Source organism: Balaenoptera acutorostrata, chromosome 21 (assembly GCF_949987535.1).
Source record: "Balaenoptera acutorostrata chromosome 21, mBalAcu1.1, whole genome shotgun sequence".
Lineage (NCBI taxonomy): Eukaryota > Metazoa > Chordata > Mammalia > Artiodactyla > Balaenopteridae > Balaenoptera > Balaenoptera acutorostrata.
The window spans coordinates 16,957,834-16,970,228 of NC_080084.1; the positions used below are offsets into that span (position 1 = coordinate 16,957,834).

General features: G+C 41.2%; 1 long non-coding RNA gene across 1 annotated transcript in view; it reads right to left on the reverse strand.

Annotated features, from left to right (window-relative positions):
* Positions 1-12,395, reverse strand: part of LOC130706112 (uncharacterized) — a 55,178-nt gene that overhangs the window by 12,520 nt on the left and 30,263 nt on the right. The window contains exon 2 of the long non-coding RNA XR_009006513.1: positions 8,429-8,572. This is a non-coding gene — a long non-coding RNA (uncharacterized LOC130706112). The remainder of the gene's footprint in view (positions 1-8,428; positions 8,573-12,395) is intronic.

Genomic DNA, 12,395 nt, shown 5'->3' on the forward strand with positions numbered 1-12,395 from the left:
CGGGTTCAAGCCCTGGTCCAGGAAGATCCCACATGCCACGGAGCAACTAAGCCCGTGGGCCACAACTACTGAAGCCCAAGTGCCCTAGAGCCCATGCTCTGCAACGAGAGAAGCCACTGCAATGAGAAGCCTGCGCACCACAACAAAGAGTAGCCCCCACTAGCCGCAACTAGAGAAAGCCCATGTGTAGCAACAAAGATCCAATGCAGCCAAAAATAAATAAATAAATAAATTTCTTAAAAAAAAAAAAAAGAAGGAGCCCTATGGGTTCGGATTGCAATTGGAGATAGTACGCACTTACGGTTTTTAATAGATGTACAGATATTAACAGAAACAAATGTGTCTATAATATATATTTCTTAGCTCTGCCCACTGAGAGGCCTAGAAGTAATGACACTTCAACGGCAATGAGAACAACCATCTCCAAGATCTTAGACTCTAAACACCATTCTCCAAGAAAAGGAACAGTCTTTCTGGAAGAAATAGCTGATTCCAGGGCTGGAGCAGGGAAAGAACCAGATGAGCTTGGAACATCTTGATACGTCAGAAAGTAACAAAGAAAGTGCCCGAGGGGGCTTCCCTGGTGGCGCAGTGGTTGAGAATCTGCCTGCCAATGCGGGGGACACGGGTTCGAGCCCTGGTCTGGGAAGATCCCACATGCCGCAGAGCGGCTGGGCCCGTGAGCCACAATTACTGAGCTTGCGTGTCTGGAGCCTGTGCTCCGCAACAAGAGAGGCCGCGATAGTGAGAGGCCCGTGCACCGCGATGAAGAGTGGCCCCCACTTGCCACAACTAGAGAAAGCCCTCGCACAGAAACGAAGACCCAACACAGCCATAAATAAATAAATAAAAATTAAAAAAAAAAAAAAAAAAAGTGCCCGAGGAATGATAGGGGCATGTCACAAGGGACACAGGAACCTCTTTGAAGGGGCTCCTAATGGCCAAACCCAGGGATAATTTGAACAAGAAAATAAATGATGGTAGTAATGGATTGATAACTCATAGAAAAAAAATAAGAATCCATGAGCCCTTACTGATATGAACAATTTTAAAATAAATAAATGAGAGAAAAGGAAGCTCTTCCTTACTGTACAATTTCAACTAAAAAACATAGAAGGAATGATAGAAACCCACCATTTGGAAAAACACCACAGTAATAATTGCTTCAGGTAAGAATCATCAAAGGATGCTAAAAGGAATAAGTGAATGTATGACGAGAAACAGGATATTTAGTCTCAAAGTATCTCTTCATAAGAGACTTAGTGTTTACAAAGGGAAAAAAATAACTAGATAAAAAGAATGAAATTTTGCCATTTGCAACCACATGGATGGACCTAGAGGGTCTAAGTGAAATAAGTCAGACAAAGGCAAATACTGTATGATATCACTTATATGTGGAATCTAACAAATAAAGCAAACTAGTGAGTATAACAAGAAAGACACAGACTCCCAGATATAGAGAACAAACTAGTGGTTACCAGCGGGGAGAGGGAAGCAGGGAGGGGCACGACAGAGGTAGGAGATTAAGAGTTACAAACTACTAAGTATAAAGTAAATAAGCTACAAGGATACCTTGTACAACAGGGAATATAGCCAATATTTTATAATAACTATAAATGGAATATAACCTTTAAAATTGTGAATCACTATGTTGTATACCTGAAACTTATATAATATTGTACATCAGCTATGCCTCAATAAAAAAAGAAAACTGTATAAAGGAGGAGCCCAGGAGACACCACCTCAACCAAAGTGCACCTCACCAATAATGGGACATTTCTGATACATGTGCCAAAGATACACAACCTGAATCTCATCACAAGGATCCATCAGGCAAACCCAAACTGAGGGATATTCCACAAAATAATTGGCCTGTACTCTCCAGAAGCGTCAAGGTCATGAAAGATAAAGAAAGATGGAGGAAACATTGCAGATAAAAGGAAACTAAGGGGACAGGAAAATTAAATTCCAGGTGAGATCCTTGATTGGATCTTGGACCAGAAAAAGAACATTAATGGGCCAAGTGGCAAAGTTTGAATGTCTAAATATTAGATCTTAGTACTGTATCAAGCTTAATCTCCTGATTTTGATCGTTGTACTAAAATACTTCCATAGCTGTGACCATGTCAGATGTTAAATTTGGGGACTCTGGGTGAAGGATATACAGTACTTTTTTGTATTTTTTAAACCCTGAAATTATTTCAAAATAAGAGTTTAAAAACGGGAAAAAAATGCTCCCAGCAATACTTTTCTGTGGATAGGCAATACATCCTTGCCTCTTGCCCTTTCCATGTGGTTTTGAACTTGGGAATTTGCTGGGCTGTGAGATCCCCACACCTTACAGCAGTTATAACCATGTGTTTAGGCTCCCAAAGACTGAGTCCAGACGAAGTAATACACAGCACAGACGCAGTCTGGGACAAGCAAAATTCTTGTCTTTTTTTCCTCACTGTATTTTCTTTTTGCTTTCTGGCCACATCAGCTTTAGGCTGCAACTAAAACTAGATGAGGGCCAATCTCTTCAAAATACAGCCTGGGGGACTTCCCCGGTGGTCCAGCTGGTTAAGACTCTGCACCTCAAACGCAGGGGGCGTGGGTTCGATCCCTGGTCGGGGAACTAAGATCCCACATGCCACACAGTGCGGCCAAAATTTAAAAAAAAAAAATTTTTTTAAACTACAGCCTGACAAGACACTTATGGTAGTAAGTTCAGGCCACGAGTTGAGACTCCTGCGGATGCTGGGCTGGGATGGGGGACAGGATATGACTCCCAGCCACTCATCCCCCACTTGGAAAAAATTCTGCTGGCCTAAAGTCTGTATTCGGACAGATAAACGCTCAGGTGTTCTGTGACAGGAGACCAAGCATCTGCCTTCAGTACAGGATAAAACTGATTCTGGTTCCTGCTCACCTCCATGGAGGCTTCAAAGGCAGGAAAGAGCGCTGAGGGAGAGCGCCCAAGAGCCGAGACCAAACCTTCTCCCTCCGAGGGCGTCTGGTTGCTGCCCACATTCTCCTGCAAGACTGCATTTCTGCTGGGATTTAGAGGTTTCAGAAGTTTATACTTTATATCCTCATTCCTCAGAGACAGAAGGCCTGGTCTTTCATTCCATTTAAATGAAAATAGTTTCCTCTAAACCCAATGGTTGGTTTTTCTTGATATGGGTTGTTTGGTTGTGGGCTCCTTTTGTACTAAACCTAATAGATTTATTCTAATATCCTTGCCTAAATGAAAAAAATGCAGTGTACATTAATTCCTCTCTGAATCATTGAGAGACTGTGGGTATGATGATGTATGGTAATGACCATACAGGTAACATTAGGAATAGTCGTGTCTCATAAATGGGAAATAAGCAACCATGGATCACCGTGCATATTTCTTGCATTTTCAATACACGCCAGAGCTGCAAAGTGGGTCTGGCGGAAGAAATCGCTGCTGGATTAGTTTTCTGCTGCAAATATGGAAAATCATTCGATTTTTGCTGGAGCAGGACATCCTATTTTCTGTTTAGACCTTCAGACACTGTGTGTGTGCCTGGATTCCCAAGTAAGTGAGGCCATGAGAGGGCTGCCCTAACCATCCAGGGACTTCGGCTCAGGCTTCCTACAACCTCCCAAGAAAAATATGCAAGACTCTTGAGAGATGCTAATGGAATGCCATTTGCACCGACTTTGAAATTATCTTGGAGGTGAGGAATCAAGATGGAAATTGGTGACTTTAAATTTTAATTTTGAATCCTGCTCCTACCAACACTAAACCTTCCCTAGGGACAAGCTGCTTGGTCATCTGCATGTATGACAAGTTCCCACCTCCTGTTGCCAGTTGCTGCTTGCTGCTGGCTGAAAAATGTGTTTAAAATTGAACTTTTTTTTTAAGAAAAGAAAGAAACCTAAGACCCCGAAATAGGGTACTTTTTCCTTCTGGGAAAAACTTGCTCAAATGGAGAGTTTTTAATGAATACTGATAAGTCTGAATATGAAATGAATGATTAACAGCTCTGTAAGCCAGTGACAGATGTTCAGCCCAATAAAACACAGCCTTGTATGCCATCGGCAGCCCTCCCAACAGAATTAAAGTAGAGTTCTCATTAATATAGAAAACCTCTCCTGTCTTTCTTCTACTTGAAAAGAGCCGCTTGGTTTCCTCAATACCAGACGGGTTGTTTTAAATACTCGTTATAATTTATTGCCTTGGCAAGGGCTTTATGGTGAGAAGCGTGATTGTTAAATTTCATTTGTACAAATCTCATTATTTTTTAATTATTTTGAAGCAAAAACAAAAATTGAAGATAGTGCTAAAATACACAGGCAATTCTAACTTATATTCTAAGATATAGAACAATAACAGAAACCCATAGAGAGAGCATTGTTACAGGTTGGACTCATCTAAACCAGGCAACATGTATACAAATGAGACAAATTCGAGATAAGCAGACACGGAAGGTAAATGCTTTGCTGGTGTTCCCCAATCAGTAGGAAAACCCAGATCAGAACTGGGAGTTCCAGAAAACCAGGCCAGAACAAAGGACAGAGGGTGGGGAACAGTGGAACAAGTTTTTTTTTTCCATGGTGAAATCATAAAGCTCTTTGTAAGCCCACAATTTAGGTGTTGGTTGATTTTATTTCTCATCTTTTCTTGCCAATGTTATTTCAGAAAATTAACATCATGAATTTGAATGGAGCTATGTCAAATATAAACCTTTTTTTAAACTGTCTTGAACCGTAATTTTATACATATATCAAAATTTTTTTTTTAAATGAGGATCCTGTGACTTTTTAAAAATGGCCTACTTTGAAGATTCCCAAAATGCAAGAAAGGTACTACATAGGAGTGGTTAGTGAGGAGGCCTGTTTATCTGCAACCGCAAAAACCGCTCCCTTAGGCATTTACTTGCTTGTTTTCTGACCGTTAGTTACTTGAACTTGAGTTAGGGAACTCTTGGTCTGAAGGAACAATGGAAAAGAAAGTAGAGAATCAGAAAACCAAAGGGGTAAGCAAATTAGGATTTCAGTGATTTCTAGCTTGACTATTAATGTTATACCATGTTAATTGTTTTGTGGCATTTATCAAAATCTGTTATTATTCAATTCATTTACTAGTCGGTTTATAACCCTCCTCTCAAATGCAAGCTCTGTGAAGTCAGAGAGCTTCCTTGCCTTGTTCAGTGCTCTAATTAATGCCAGAGCTCCATCCAGAGTCTGACACATGGCAGGTAGAATTCAGGGATGATGTTTGAATGAATAAGTACAGGAATGAATGAAATTCATAATCAATAAATCAATACAGAATCAACACGAAATCATTAACAAATAGTGGGTTGGCCAAAAAGTGCCTTCGGTTTTTTTGGGTTTTTTTTTTTAACATTTTTATTGGAGTATAATTGCTTTACGGTGGTGTGTTAGTTTCTGCTTTATAACAAAGTGAATCAGTTATAGCCTTCGGTTTTTAAGTAAAAATAAAAGATACATTTTTCATTTTCACCAAGAAATTTATTGAACAACGTATTCACCCTTTTGTTCCACTAACTTCTGCCATTTTTCAGGCAACTTCATAATTCCATCTTCCCAAAACTTTTTATCTTTCTGAGCAAAGAACTGTTCCAGGTGCCTTTTACAGTCTTCCAGGGAATTGAAATTTTTTCCATTAAGAGAATTTTGTAAAGACCGAAATCAATGGAAATGCGAAGGTGCAATGTCTGGTGAATACAGGGGATGAATCAGAACTTCCTAGCCAAGCTGTAACAGTTTTTGTCCGGTCATCAAAGAAATATGGGGTCTTGCGTTATCCTGATAGAAGATTATGTGTTTTTTGTTGACTGATTCTGGACGCTTTTCGTCGAGTGCTGCTTTCAGTTGGTCTAATTGGGAGCAGTACTTGCTGGAATTAATCGTTTGGTTTTCTGGAAGGAGCTCATAATAGAGGACTCCCTTGCAATCCCACCATATACACAACATCACCTTCTTTGGATGAAGACCGGCCTTTGGTGTGGTTGGTGGTGGTTCATTTCGCTTGCCCCACGATCTCTTTTGTTCCACATTGTTGCACAGTATCCACTTTTCATTGCCTGTCACAATTTGTTTTTAAAATGGAACGTTTTCATTACGTTTAAGTAGAGAATCGCATGTGGAAATATGGTCAAGAAGGTTTTTTTCGCTTAACTTATGTGGAACCCAAACATCAAAGCGATTCACATAACCAAGCTGGTGCTAATGATTTTCAGTGCTTTATTTGGATATTTTGAGTATGTCGGCTATCTCCCGCCTGGTATAACATTGATCGTTCTCAGTTAATGTCTTGATTTGATCGCTGTCAACTTCAACTGGTCTACCCGACCGGGAGCATCATCCAGCGAGAAATCTCCAGCACAAAACTTCGCAAACCACTTTTGACACCTTCAGTCACAGCACCTTCTCCATACACTGCACAAATCTTTTTTTGCATTTTTACCTTTCTTGAAATAATAAAGCATAACAGGCCAAAAATGTTGCTTTTTTTCTTCCATCTTCAATATTAAAATGGCTACACAAAAATTCACCGATTTTGATAAGCCTCTTTTTAAATGCACGCTGATATGACAGCTGTCACAATCTAACAAAATTGTTTCGAATGAAGTTAAAGACAACTAAGTGCTACCAGAGCCATCTTACGGAAAAAGAACTGAACGAAACTTTTGGCTAACCCAATACATTAATGGAAAAAAAAGATTGCTTTAAAAATTTATGCTCTGTCATTGCAAGCACTCCTATCATGTAAAGGCTGAGTGGTCTCTAATAGTCCATAACTGAGAAGGAACACACTCCTGAGTCTCTCCCATGGATCATGGTACCCACGACATAGCTACACCCATCACCAACTTTACTGGCATCTTTAAAGATGTTGGTTCTGACTGTTTTCAGTTTTGACTACTATGGAATGATCCTGCAGACTTTTTTATATGTTGTCATTTTTCTGAAACTTTCATCTGAATTACAAAAGTTTCTAAACTAACACTTTGGAACGAGTCATGGAGATAGTGAGAGACAACATTTTATATACCTTCTTATTCTCAATTTGCTGAGGAAGCATTTCTTAAAACTCTGTGGGGGGGTGGGGGGAAAAGCCCTACTCCTCAAAACCAGCTGGAACTGAAGAAAAGTTGTTTAAGAAAAGTATTGATTGTCAGCAAAAGATAGAAGTTATTGAAGGTAAGTTTAAGTTTTCATGGTATTATCGTAACCTCATTTTACAAGTAGGGACTTGCAAAGGAATGTGAATAAGGACATTGAGGCAGCGTGTATCATTAGGGCTCCTCTGATACCAGTCACTGTGAGGTCAGTACTGGAATTTCCTGAGCTCTGATTCAGTCATTCTGAGCCACTTCCTAAAACAAAGCTCCAGCCTCCACCTGCATCAAGAAGAGTCAAGTCATCTTGGCCCCAGAGCCCGGGAGGTGCCAGAGTGTCTTTGGGGTCCTAGTAGGAGAAGCCAAGAGTGGGCTGGGTCAACACTGCCTGTTCTCTGTTACCAGAGCTCCAAGTAAAGAGAGGCATTCCAGGGGTGATAAACTTGGGAATAGAGAGAAAAATTAGTGCAATCCTGGAATGCTCAGGCTAGAAGGGACCTTCATTTAATAAATGAGTAAGTGGGACCCAGAGAGGTAAAGTGACTTATAAAAGATGAAATCATGGTAGAAAAACAGATGGCAGGCAGGATACAGGTCCTAAGTGGATAGAAACAGAAGGTCAAGTTTGATGGTGAGCACAGACTTGTCAAATCCTTCTGTCCAATGGAATAGATTCTCCAGGAAGCCCTCAGCCTAAAAGTTGTTCTCTTTTATTGGCGGGAGTGGGCGGGGGGTCGTCAAAGAGAAAGGAGACAAAAAGAGACTCATATTGCAGCAAATACATAAGAGAAGTTCCAGCAATGGCACAGAGCTGAGTAGGCATAATTAGGGAAGGCAGTCCCTAGAGTCATTGAAATATAGTTAATGAAACCAGGACATTAAATTCTAAACTTGATGCCACTGCGCTCAGATGCACAGAAGCTTTTGCAGATAGTAGGAAAGCTTTGATCTGTCAATGAGAGCATTCTGATTCTGACCTGCAGGGGAGAGAGAGGAGGGGTGGCAGTGACAGAAAACCATGACAAGGGAGGGAAGGTCCCAATGGGACATGACAGAGACATTGCCTTTAGCCACTGTGGGCTAAGGGTTTCCCAGTGGTACCCAGAGCCTGAAGCCAACACCGGACTACAGCGAATCCCAGGGAGCTTTGGTGGGCATCGGTTATGCACCCAGGACTGGTCAAGGGGATTGGTGAACTGTACGTACATCATTCCAAACTGGGGCTTCTGTCATTCTCAACTCATCCCTTTAGAGAGTCGCTCATAGCTAAAGAATTGTTAAAGGTAAGCCTTAAACTTTCCTAGTTTGCCAACATTAAATCTTACCAGCTCACAAGATTGGGGAACCCAGAGTGGACATCCATTGGAGAAGCTCACTGCACAGAGATGTGTCTGAAGAAGGTCCCCTCCAGCCTAGGTGTGCTGCACAGGACTCATGCTTCTCTGAAGCTCCAGAAAGAGTCAGGGAACCTAGGTAGGGCAGAAGTTTACAACCAGAAAGAGCATGAGTGTGGAGGTGGGCAGAGCTGGGCAGAACCCTGGGCTCTACATCTGAGTGACCCTGGCCTTTGAGTTCAGTGACCTTCTATTTCCTTATCTGTGTAACTGGGACAGGGTCATTTAAAGACTAAAATAATAAACTGAAAAAGTAGAAAAGGTCTTAACACAGTGTCTGGCCAAATCAGAGGTACACATGTTCATTTTCTGTCCTTTATCTGGACAATAAACCTGTGTTCACTTCCCCAAAACTTTTTTAATTGTGGTAAAAAAACCACATAACATAAAAGGTACCATCTTAACCATTTTTAAGTGTACATTTCAGTAGTGTTAAGTATATTCGCGTTGTTGTGCAATCAATCTCCAGAACTCTTTTCATCTTGGAAAACTGAACCCCTATAGCAATGAAACAACTTCCCATTTTCTCCCTTCCCCCCAATTTTTAATTGAAAAGAACATCAATCACTACTTTGAACAGCTGCCTTAGCAGGTTTTTCTAATGAACTAAATTTCCGATTAAAAAAACAAAAACAGAAGCGAAGACATCAGAGTTGTTTAACAACTCGAAGTTCATAAAGGAGCGAGCAGTGAATTAAATGTGTCAAGAAGACTGATCTGGTAAAACTCCATTTTAAAAAAATCACAAGGGCTCAAAATCGCCATGTTATATTCACGCTGCCAAATAGAAGCGTACAGCTTCATTACAAAGACAACATGCAAATATTTCGCAGGTCTATGTGATTGAGGTGGGAGAGAGAACAGGAAAGTCGAGTATACAATAAAGCAGTGTTTTCCAGGCTTCTCTGATGATAAGAATCACCCAAGATACTTGTTAAAACTACAAATTCCTGGGCCCCATCCCAGATTCACTGAATCAGAATCTCCAGGTTGGATTCCAAGTATGAAGTTCTAAAACAACGATCTTCTAGAGGGTAAGCGATCTGTATCTAAGTACATGTCCATCTTCCAAAAAAGCTGCCTGGTAATGCTGATGACAATATAAAACAAGAAACTGAGTACAGCAGCTCCCATTTGTCAGCCCCTGAGAAGTGAACTGAAATGTTTATTCCAAGCACTGAGATGCAATTAGCCACAAATGCAGCTAATTGTTAGGGAACACTGTTAAGGTCACTTGGAACAGAATCAGGGACACTGCCTGTAGGGTTTGGGTAGAAATGAACTAACAGCACAGGTTCTAAATATAACATGGGGGAGGGGAACACGCCCCATGCACACCCATGTCCCAGTGACCCTTCAAACTTCCAGAAGAAAAAAGTGTAACTTTTCAAAACATGCTAGAACATGGAACCAGTCTATAACACATGGCTCTAGGTGTTCTTTGATAGTGAAAACATTACTAGCTTTTCATCAAGATGGAGACTGAAAACAAAGAAAAGCTAAGCACCACCTCCTAGAAAGACCTGCCGAGACTCCCACCTGGGGCCGCTGGTCCCGGGCGCCAGACCTGCTGCAAGCAACCAAGCCAATAAGAAGGGACGATCCTGTGGGTACCAGTGGGAACTGGGCATGGGCACTGAAACGGAAAACCAAACCACAAGAAGAAGTTAACTCTGATTCCGAGCTGGGGCGTAGCTCTGTGGTTTTGTGCCTATAAAGCCCACAGCCCCGTGCCCCCAGCCTAGCTCCCATTAGGATGGATTCTAAGAGAACCACCCCCCATAGGCTTCTACCCTGATTATTCCACACTCAGTTACAAGTAAGACTTTTAATGCCACCATCCATAGCCATCATCCTTGCTCAATGTTTTTTATTTACTCTCTTGATTTCAATACCTCTGACATTTATCAAAAAAGAAAAATACGAAAGAAACACTTCCTTGCAAAGTTCAATCAATGCTCTCAATTTGCTGAAAGGGTTTTTTTAAATTTCTGGACATGTCTTTCACTTCCAGTAGTCCAAGCATTGACTCATATTCAATTCATCTTGCCAGATTTTCCATTGCTTTCCTTTCTTCTTGTTGAAGGAACAGTAGACTGTGCTTAACCGAAGTCATTTAGAAGGCCATGGCGTGGATGGAGGAGAAAGTGGGGATTGTATCAAACCACATGCGCCACATTTAAAGAAATCCCGTGTGTGTCTAAATTCTAGACAGAGCCACCTGGCCTCAGATAAAACTGCCTGTTTCAGTTCCTGCTTCCTCCAGATCTGCATTACTGAATTTTGGTGTATCCTTATGAATGAATGCTGTTCAAGTCACTGATAAAGAGCACAAACCATTGTAAATCCCTTTTGCTATTGCAACATTTCATACATCTGCTGCTGCTGGATCGTGGGTCAACTGTAAAGGAAGAACTATTCAAGGTCAGAGTATGGAGGGCCGGGAAATCCAGAAAGCGTTGAATATGTCTTTGAGGGTCCTTAAGTTTTGAATACGATTCGATTCTCAAAACTGCTCACACTTACAGCATGTTTGCAGTTCCTTAAAATGTACATACTCGATTAAAAATTGTGCCACATTTTCCACAAATACATAGGAAGTGGTCTATCCAGAATAAAGTAGAGTTTTAAGAGTGCTGCATTTCTCTGATAGGACGATCTTAGCAATCACTTGTGGTAGAAGTAAAAAATTAAAGGAACACATTTAAAGGCCAAATTAACCTTTCAAACAACCTAAAAGTAAGATTTGTACTTGGGGGAGGGAAGGCAGATACAGGTATAACTCTATCCTTAGTGCCAAGGAGAAAAGTGATGACAAAAATAATTTTAAACAGCAGAAAGTACCTTATTTTTCCAAGCCTTCCCAGTTGTTCTAATTATTCATTGGTCATTGTGTCAAAACAATAGAGATAGAAACCCATATTATTCATAAGGATAGAACTACATATACCAATATTTTATCTGGATTCCACATAGAAAATGCCTAGGTACAATAATACAAGAGAAAATACTGGGGAAAAATGAACCTAAATCAGTAACTCCTAGAAACAGGGGGGAAAGCTAAGCCAGTGCAAGCATCTGCTCCTGAATTAATCCCACGGAAATTTCTTAAGCTGATATTATGGAGAACTTCGACTCCCCAGGGAGGGCTGCAGTGATTGGGAAAGTCGTGAGCTGGCCCTAGGGGCAAGGCGTCTGGTGACTCACAGGACCCCTGGAGCTCCGAAGGGATAAAGACAATGAGAATTCAGCAATGAATATTTATAAAACTTTGCTACATTCCAGGCACTACGCTAAAAGTTTAACCTACATCATCTAATTTAATCCACAATATTCCAATGAGGTACATGCCATTAGTACCCCATTTTACAGACTAAGAAACTAGGTTTTACGAGGTAAAGAGAGATGTTCAAGTTCACACAGCTAGTTAGTAGCACTTCTGTTCATGGTAGAACTTGCTGGGTCTTCTTAACATTACACAGCGTCCACTATGTTGTACACACTAGATTAACCACAAGGACATACTATATAGCACAGGGAGCTATACTCAATATCCTGCACACACTCCAGAGCGCCAGAGCTCTGTGCTTCTACCATTTTGAACTTTATGTTCCCGTCAAACAGGAGTGTTGCTCCCGGGTTCAGAAGACCCTTCGCCATCTCACCTTTGCTACCCAACCTCTACCTACGTTTCAATCTCAGCTCTAATGCCTCCTCCCTGGGAGGCTTCTCCCCCTAGTATTCCCATCGTATCTTACTGTTCTCAGTCACGGGACTTAACTCCCAGTAATCTGAGCGCCGGATGACTTGTGATTTTCCCCCAGAAGACTACCCGCTTTGAAGGCATGAATCAATGTTGCTCACTCTTGTACCCCTGGTGCTTAGCACGGTGTCTGAT